Source organism: Melitaea cinxia, chromosome 28, assembly GCF_905220565.1.
Source record: "Melitaea cinxia chromosome 28, ilMelCinx1.1, whole genome shotgun sequence".
Taxonomy (NCBI): Eukaryota; Metazoa; Arthropoda; class Insecta; order Lepidoptera; family Nymphalidae; genus Melitaea; species Melitaea cinxia.
In genome coordinates this window covers 6339169-6348553 of record NC_059421.1, presented here as the reverse complement: position 1 = coordinate 6348553, position 9385 = coordinate 6339169, and positions in this window count along the sequence as shown.

The window sequence follows — 9385 nt, the reverse complement described above, 5'->3', positions numbered from 1 at the left end:
AGAAAAAGTGATTAAAAATGATTTTTTTGATCATTTTAATCGCATTAAATATGAAAAATTGTATAAATGCAGCGGTAAGTTCTATTTTTTTAAGAAAATTATTCGAATAGTTACATCTAGTATACCATAATTTGCAAATGTCTGTCTGTCTAGTCATGCCTATTAAAGAAAAAGATTGGATCCTATTTTGTCACCAGGCACTGCAGATTAAAGAATTTCTTTAGATTCCCAGCTACCTCACTAATCATCCATCCATCAGCCTTTAGAAGTCCACTGCTGAACGTAGGCCTCCCCCAATGTTCGCCACTCCGTCCGATTCTGTGTCCTCTAAATCCAGAGGCTTCCCGCTGTCCCTTTAGGTTGTCAGTTCTCTACATTAAGTTATAATTAATACTTTTAGGAAACCACGACATATGAAAAAGTTAAGGTGAGTGAGTACATTACTTCTACGTATATAGTTTAGTAATTTCTTTGACACAATTTTTTTTTTATTAATAATGTTTTAATGAAACAACTTTTTTCCAACCATGGTTGCTGTAAAGTATCCGAAACGTCGGGAATCAAATGTTAATAATAAACCGCGATAAAATCCGAAAAAAGTTGTTTCATTAAATGTGTAAAATTCGCGTAAACATTAGAAAACAATAATGTTTTAAATGTGCAATAGAATTAAATATAGTCGCAACGAAAACTGTAATTTATTTTTTATTTTATTTTTAATTTCTATTATTTTATATTAATTAATGATTAACTTAAGCAATAATTATAGATGCAAAAATGAAATATAGATTAATTACATTGAAATAATTGGATGTATAAAATTTATGTTCTCTTTGTACTTTCATAGATATTGTCTTATATATAAAATTCTCGTGTCACAATGTCAGTTACAATACTCCTCCGAAACGGCTGGACCGATTTTTAGGAAATTTCGTGTGAATATCGGGTAGGTCTGAGAATCGGCCAACATCTATTTTTCACACCCCTGAGTTATAAGGAGAGGGGGCATTAAGGGGTTAATAATATATATGGCAAAACAACGTTTGCGGGGTCAGCTAGTTTTATTTATTTTGTACCTTATTTACACAATATAATATATACTCGTATTGAATGTAGGTGTTAACATTTTCACCATCACTATCAATTATAGTTATATACGACATACCGGGATTGTCATTTTGAAACTTCCGGTATTTCGGTGACAACAATGCTGTTGGTTAGACTGCTCGGTCGACACATCATGTGTCAAGTCATGGTGAGTCAACACATCGGGAGACTGAACTAACGGAAAATGACAATCGCGATAGCTCGCTTATAAATAAAATTACAAAAAGTAGGACTATATTTAATGATAATATGTATTTATATTAAAAGTGTATTTTAGGTTCAACCTTTATCAACCCTAGCTTCCATCTCTCCAAGTGTAAGTAAAAAACCTCTGCTATCTATAGGGCTTTCGACTCCTAGCTGCATTACTTCAGATGGGAGGTTCTGTAGGTGTTAGAGATCGCGTTCGGCTTAAAAAAGGGAAACCCTCGAAAATCGTAGTGACGACTAATGCGTTTGTTAATTTTTTTCGTCTACTTACGTTGTATTACTTGTCGATGTAATTGAAGTCGGTTTTTTCGTTTGCGAGCAAACACAATTACTGCATAGCCGTCCAATACTTAGCCACAGAAAACGTCGATAAAGTGAAAAATAAATTTGTTAATTTAAAGTGTCAATTTTGAAGGGAAGGTATTTCTTTTATACATTCGTGAAACTGTTACCCCAACAGAACACTTCATTTGAAGGAACACAGTTACGAGTCGAATACCTACCTATATTTACAACAATGAATCATAGGCCGTAAATCGATTCTTAAGGAGTAAACTCCAAAAACACAGAAAATTATCTTTTAAGTTGAGACTTGTGAGCAGTGAGCTGCTGAATCTATCGCAACCTGCGTCTAGCCATGTAGGTCTGTTTATTATTGAACGAAGTTAATCTTAAGAGTTTAAATCAAGTTCTTCTATTCTTATTTTAACACACGAAAACTAGTAATTTATTAAGCATCTTATATTAGACAAATTTTCTGCTATATGGTTACGGCAGTAAAGAATATCGCCACCTCCTCTCTTCTCGTGGGTATTGTAAGAGACGACTAAAGGATAATACAGTTCTACTACCACCTTGGAACTTCAAATACACAGGCCGAAGATGGGCAGCAGCGTCTTCGGTGCGGCAGAGCCAGCCCTGCGGCCACCAACTCGTCTGCCCAGTGTGATGACTGGGCAAAACACATGAGTTCACGCCATTTGTGGCGTGAATTCGTGGAGGTCTATGTCCAGCAGTAGACTGCGATAGGCTGAAGTGAAGTGATTAGACAAATTAATTAACTAATTATGATACTTAACAAGGATTTCAAATAAAATCCATTTTCTTACAGCTAAAAACTTTAGGAACACTGTCTACAGTATCATCAAGTGTATGTATTATTATTTCTTGGATATTTTTATTTTAGCCATATTTATCGACATGGATATTGAGCGCTGAAATGCTGACAACTTTATACTCATAACTCGGCATGAGAATTTGTGTCTGTATATGAGAGATATTTGAGTAAAAAGTGAAAAATTTATGAGTGTTCATAGGGCTACCAGTAACTAAAAATATTATTTTTAGAATTTTGTCTTTCCGTCTATTTGTTTGTTTACTCATCACGCTAAAACTACTGCATGAAATTGAAGCTGATTTCGCAGTGTTATTCTTAATACGCCGCTTAGAACATGACATATTGAAATTTTACACGTGAATGAAGGCGCGGGCGGCAACTAGCAATCACTTTATGAGTACATTTTTACAGGTCAAACCATTAGCCACCTCATCGTATGCCGCCACAAATGTAAGTCTACTGCTGATTTTAGTTTAGCGCTGAGCGCACGATATATGAACTTCTAGGAAGAGTATCTGAATAACGAGTAGTTGTCAGCGTCAACGGTGGTCGACGCTGGCGGTTCAGCAGTAGTCAGTAGTACGCGTCGAGCGTTGGTACTACGTAGCTCTCAGCGTTGACACCGTTAATGACACCGTAAATAATACATGCATCTCATGCTCCATATAATTTGTATCTACATTCCACGGTGACTAAAACGTCTCGTTCTGACCGTCAGTGCCGACGGTCTGCATGAGCTTAGCAAGCGTAACTCTAAAACGACACAAGTGCTTATAGAGCGTGTTTTCTGACCATCGACACATTCGTATATTCTAATGGAAGCCGAACAAAAGGAGGTGTTCATTAATTAATACATTTTATAAGTATTTCTATTGCTACTCAAACTAAATATCTAATAAGTAGTTGCATATAATTTAAAAATATATGATGGTTACATTTTATAGGCTAAGATTTCAACGACTTCATCACCGGTCATCATAAGTGTGAGTTATTGATAAAATCCCGGTTCCTGTATACAGAAAAGGATTAGTTTTTGTTCATAAAGCATCGAGTTTTTTATTGTACATCACAAATACATTAAAATAAAGCTTAAAGATTATACAATGCGTGGACTTATTGCTAATTAGCCATTTCATCCAGACAACCCAAAAATCAGAATATAATAAGCAAAATGGGTCGCTTTTTTAATTTACGAACCTTGCTTAAGTAAAAATATGAAGATGGGAGCACTTTTCACATGCAAATTTCTTATAATTTTACTTTAGCTAATTTATTAAAACGGTATCAATCATGTATACTTTTTACAGATAAAACCCTTGGCGATCTCGTCAACTATGACCCCAATTGTAAGTAAATTATAATTACTTCAAGTCTCAAAACATATGCATAATCTTTATCCTAAAATTAGCGAAATTAAAAAAAAACCTATAATTTAATTTTACAGCTATCAACAACCACGGACAATATTTTACAATCGAAAAGTCAAGAACGACTACACACGAATAATATAAATTTGATCAGTCTTAAGCCTACAAAACTTCAAGATATAAAAAACCGCGGCTATGACATTGATTATGAAGAACTAGACAAACTGTTTGACAAATTTAAGAAACCAAATTCATACAAATTGTCTAATAAAGAGCTACTTGACAAAATATTTCAAATGATATTAAAGAATAAGCACGTTGATGTAGACTGTGGTAGCTACCACTGTTTGTCAAGTCTACACGAACAAAGGAATAAAAAATCAAAAGAAAAAATTATTCCAAAACCCTATGGTGGATTTTATGAACCCATAACTGGACCGAATGGGCAACGGTATGAAAAACCAAAACAGAATTATATTCCAAAACCCTATGACGGATTTGAAGAACCAATTAATGATGGATTCCTTAATTTTATGATCTGGCCAAAGATTTAATTTTAAAATTTAAAAATGAAAAATTTAATGATAAAAATTATAATTTTGACAACGTAAGATGTTTTGGCTAACATGTACAATATAGGTAGATTTTTTTTATCGGAGGTTAAATTTTTGTTATTTCTGACTCTACCTTAATTCCGGTGCTGCGGTAAGTGTACTCATGCTCCGTACTGCGACTATCACGGTTATTTTCGAACAAATTTACATAAAAACGATCTTTACTGCAAGATAAAAATACGATACGAACTGACCTTTAACGACTAACAAATAGACACTTTTAAACAAAATAACGCGTCAGACATAATATTCTAATAAAATTAGTAACATTGCGTGCTAGAATATAGGTTTAGAAATTCGAAAAATACCCAAAACCGAATCGGAGCACCCCACTGTCCACGTGGTCTTGGTCTGCCCTACCCCTAGAGTGTTTTTTTTAAGCCGGAGGCGCGAAGGGGGGGCAGCCCTCGCCCGCCGTGCTTTCGCACGCAAGGGCGGAAGGGCTGCACTTCCCGCAGCGCCTAAGCTAAGCGTTACTCTAACCTTAAAGCTTCAACCACGATATCTCTGTAACAGCGGGGTTTACACGAAAATAGTTGTCCGGGGTGATGAAAAACCCACACTACCTCCCACACCCCATAAATTTCTCGCCGGGATTGTACAAAATTACCGAATTTTTAATTAAACTTTGTATTTTCTTTATAAGTACGATACATTTTGATTTTATTTTATTTAATGTGGAATCTGTATTTATTATTCATCATCATCATCATCATTGATTATCTATTTTATATAAATTTTATAATTAAATCACATAAATATCTTTGAATATAATAAATAAGACTCCAATTAGTTTTTTTATGTTACACAATGAGTATAGAATATGGTTATTATATAAAGTTCTTCAAATTAATTATAATATTATATTCAGTTTTTAAATTATTATGATTTCGTGACATTGTTTGAATATTATCATCACAAACTCATTGAAATAACCTATAGCGAATTTTTCAACTAATATTCTTTTTTTCTTTTTAAGCGTATTATGTTGCCAATCAGGGTAAAATATTATTTTCTTTTTTAACAAAATATTTAAAAGTTAGGGCTAAGAACTTAATCTAATACTGAGATTTGATTTTTGAATTAACTTACTAATTTTTTTTCAAACACCAAATAAAAACATGGAAAGGGTAATATTTAGTGATTAACATTAATTCTTTATTTTTAGTATGAAATATATATACCCTTGTATTCTAGACAACAATAGAGCCTTGGACTTTTCTAACCAAATTACAATAATATACTTTGGAAGGGTATAGTGTAGAATATAGCATTATACTCTCATAGGTATCTCCATTAATCACGTTATGTTTTAAGCAATTTTTAGACCCCTTCATACCCAAAACCACATGAATTTTTTGGTGCAAAGTTTATATATTCACCACATTCGTTTTATTTTTATTTTTTTCAGTTTCCGTTTGTAACCACGGATCCTTGGAATAAACGTATATGGCATGACTAAAAAAATTAAAAGACACGATATACCTAGCATTTGTATTCAAGCATTTTAATCTTTTGTGAAATTTTACACAACCTGCTAATAGACGCAATTAATTATTTTTCAAATTTTATTAAAAAAACATACAAAGAAATCACAAATATAAACCTGTTGGCTAGAAGTGTTAACGGTACCAATTAGGTAATTCTAGTAAGTATTACTATGCTCTGTGTTTTAATGTTGATCAACAAAATGGTGGCCGCACAAATTAGCTAGTACCTATTAATTAGCCGTTGTATCAAAATATTAAAGACAGAAAAGATAACTTTTTAATACTGAACAAATAGCTACCATTGCATTAGAACACCTTTTTAAAAAGTAATAAAATGCGAACCAAGCATAACCATCAAATAAGCTTACAACTTACTCTTTACTGTGTAATAATTTTATTTAGCGTTTTGCACAGATATAATTCAATATAAAATGTAATGGAAATAAAAAATGCACACATATAGTGTTAGATAATATACATAATTTTATCTTTTGTTTTAATAAAAGGTGTATAAAAAAATAATTAGTTTTATTTTGCGTCGCATTCCATTAAACATTTTTTCGTTAAACTAAGAATAGACGGACCCCCTCCCCTCCTTGTTTAAAATTACGTAAGAATCTAAAGGCAAAACTTAGTATACGTTTGGTTTGTATCAATGTTTATTTTTCAAATTAACAATTTTTTTTTTACTTACAAACGTACTAATAATTTTTATTTTTGGTAGTAATAAACTTTGGTTTTAATTATTCATTTTTACTTACATAAGATTTTCAGTCCAGGGGCTCAAAATCCACTCGGAAATGATGACAATGTTTTGTTACACAGACTTAGAAATACTTGCTTTAGCAAAAAACTGAGCTTGAGCTTTTTTTTTCGCCTAATCTTCATTTAAAAAACTTTTATAATAGGTTTATACCTATACTACTACCTAATGAGTACGAATAACGAGAGTTGTTTACGCAAACAAGTGACGACTAAAACCACAAGCGGGGAGTTCCCGCGGAAGGCGCAGAGGGAGTGGCGTGGGTCCGTTGCCATGGAAATAAACGTTTTGGCTCGCGCGTTTGCTCGCGTTTTTTCAAAGTATAATTTTAAGTTTTGCGTATTTCTGTTATCTTACGTAAGAACTATCGAGACTCCCTCCCTCCCCCTTGTAAGAAAAAAATAGGACATGGTTGGACCCCTTCCCCTACATAAACTTACGTAATAAATGGCACAACAGATCTGCAGCACAGCAGCACTACAGCTCTGCAGCACAGCAGCACTGCAGCACAGCAGCACTGCAGCACAGCAGCATAGCAGCAAATCAGCACAGCAGCACTGTAGCTCTGCAGCTCTGCAGCACAGCAGTACAGCAGAATAGCAGCACTGTAGCACTGCAGCACAGCAGCACTGTAGCACTGCAGCGCAGCAGCACTGCAGCACTGCAGCTCAATAGCACAGTAGCACAGCAGCACTGCGGCTCTGCAGCACGGCAACACAGCAGCACTGCCAGCAGAGCAGCACAGCAGCACCGCATCACTAAAGCACCGCATCACTGCAGCACCGCACCGATTCCGCAATTGTCGCCTGGATTTTGGTCTAAGTAATAAATCTAATAAATATATTTCATACTTGTTTCTCTCAGGATTCATGACGTTTATTGTTGACGCACATGTATTTTTACGCGTTTTCATTAATACTATTTCTTTTATTTCTAAGTCTGCACAAAATTGCTAGTTCTTTCAATACATCGTCTCGAGAGTTTATTGATAAAGAAGATTGGCTTGCAAATATAGTATTCTTACTCTTACAATAACATAAATTTCTTTTAGTTGAAATAAGCAAGCTTTCGTCTCGATTTTTTAATATACTACGCAGTTTCTGGTCAGGTAAAATAATAAACTCTACATCTGAATCGCATTTCTTAAGTACTTTCGCAATTTTAGGTTGATCAGTCCTATAATCACTGGAAGTAGAAGAATTAAATAGTCTTGCTCTCATTATTTCTCGCTTGTGCTCGAGTTAACACACACACGCACTATCTTACTATTCATTTCTTTTAACTCGTCTGATGTTATAATTATCCTAGATAAGGCGTCTGCCACCATATTATCTCTACCACTAACATACTCTACTTTAAAGTCATACTCCTCTGATAAAAGTCTAAACTTTGTCAAACGACTAGATGGATTAGTCATATTAAATAAGTATAACAACGGTTTGTGATCGGTTCGAATAACAAAACTTTTGCCACACAAATAAGGTATAAAATATTTAATCGACCATACAATGGCTAATAGCTCCTTTTCAATTGTCGCATAATTCAATTCAGCTTTATTCAAACCCGGACTCGTGAATGCAGTTACCATTGCATTACTATGCAATGGTAACTGCGTAACGCTACCTATAGAAATTCGTTTTTTTGATGAAAAAATCTGGATAATCCAATACAGGTGGATTAGAAAGTAATTTTTAAGGCGCTCAAATGCGTTGTTACATTCCGGTGTCCATTCGAATTTAACATTTTTTCGACATAATTTATTTAATGGTAAATCTATTTCACTAAAGTTACGAATATATTTACGGTAATAATTACTAAATGCAATAAAGCGCTTGACGTCATCCGCACATTCCAGTGTCGGGTAACGTTCAATTACGCGAATCTTTTCAGGATCCGGTAACATGCCTTATGCATTATTTTAAATTTACTTTTCGTAGTCTGGAAAATACATAAATAGTCATTAGGTTTTTTATTATGTTCGATTAAGTTTCTACCGAATATTATTAAATCGTCCATATAAACAATACATTTTTCATAGTTTAGGCCTGACATTGCTATAGTCATTAATCTACTAAAAGCTGAAGGGCTGATTTATAATCTCATAGGTATATGACACAATCTTTTGGGGTATATGACACAATCATAATTAACGTGTGTAGGTAAATATTTTATTACTTCACATCGCGGTCCGATTGTTAAATTATGATGATAGTAATGCATTGGTAAAGATACCTCATTTTGACCTACTCTTAAAGATAATACATCTGTATTATAATCTATGATACCTTTATTTATTTTTAAAAAATTTTGACCTAATTTACCCTATCCGTTTACATGGACCTATAGCTTTACAAGGTAAATTCCTAAATACGTAGAAATTATGATTAAAATTAAATCCTTCCCATTTTAATGTCAATAGACAAAACCTTCGGATTTTAAACTACCACCTATGCCATTTATACTAAATTCACTTTTATGTAAAGTTACGTTAGTTAAGGCTCCATCCGATACTTGAGGAGCAAAATATTATACCAGAACACCAGTTTGGATTTCGCGCGCACCATGGGATCATAGAACAGATACACCGAGTGGCTTCTACGGTCCGCCAAGCATCGGAACGAAAAGAATACTGTTCTGCTGTATTCCTCGACGTGCAACAAGCTCTCGACCGTGTGTGGCATAAGGGTCTCGAATGCAAAGCAAAACTTTGCTTTCCC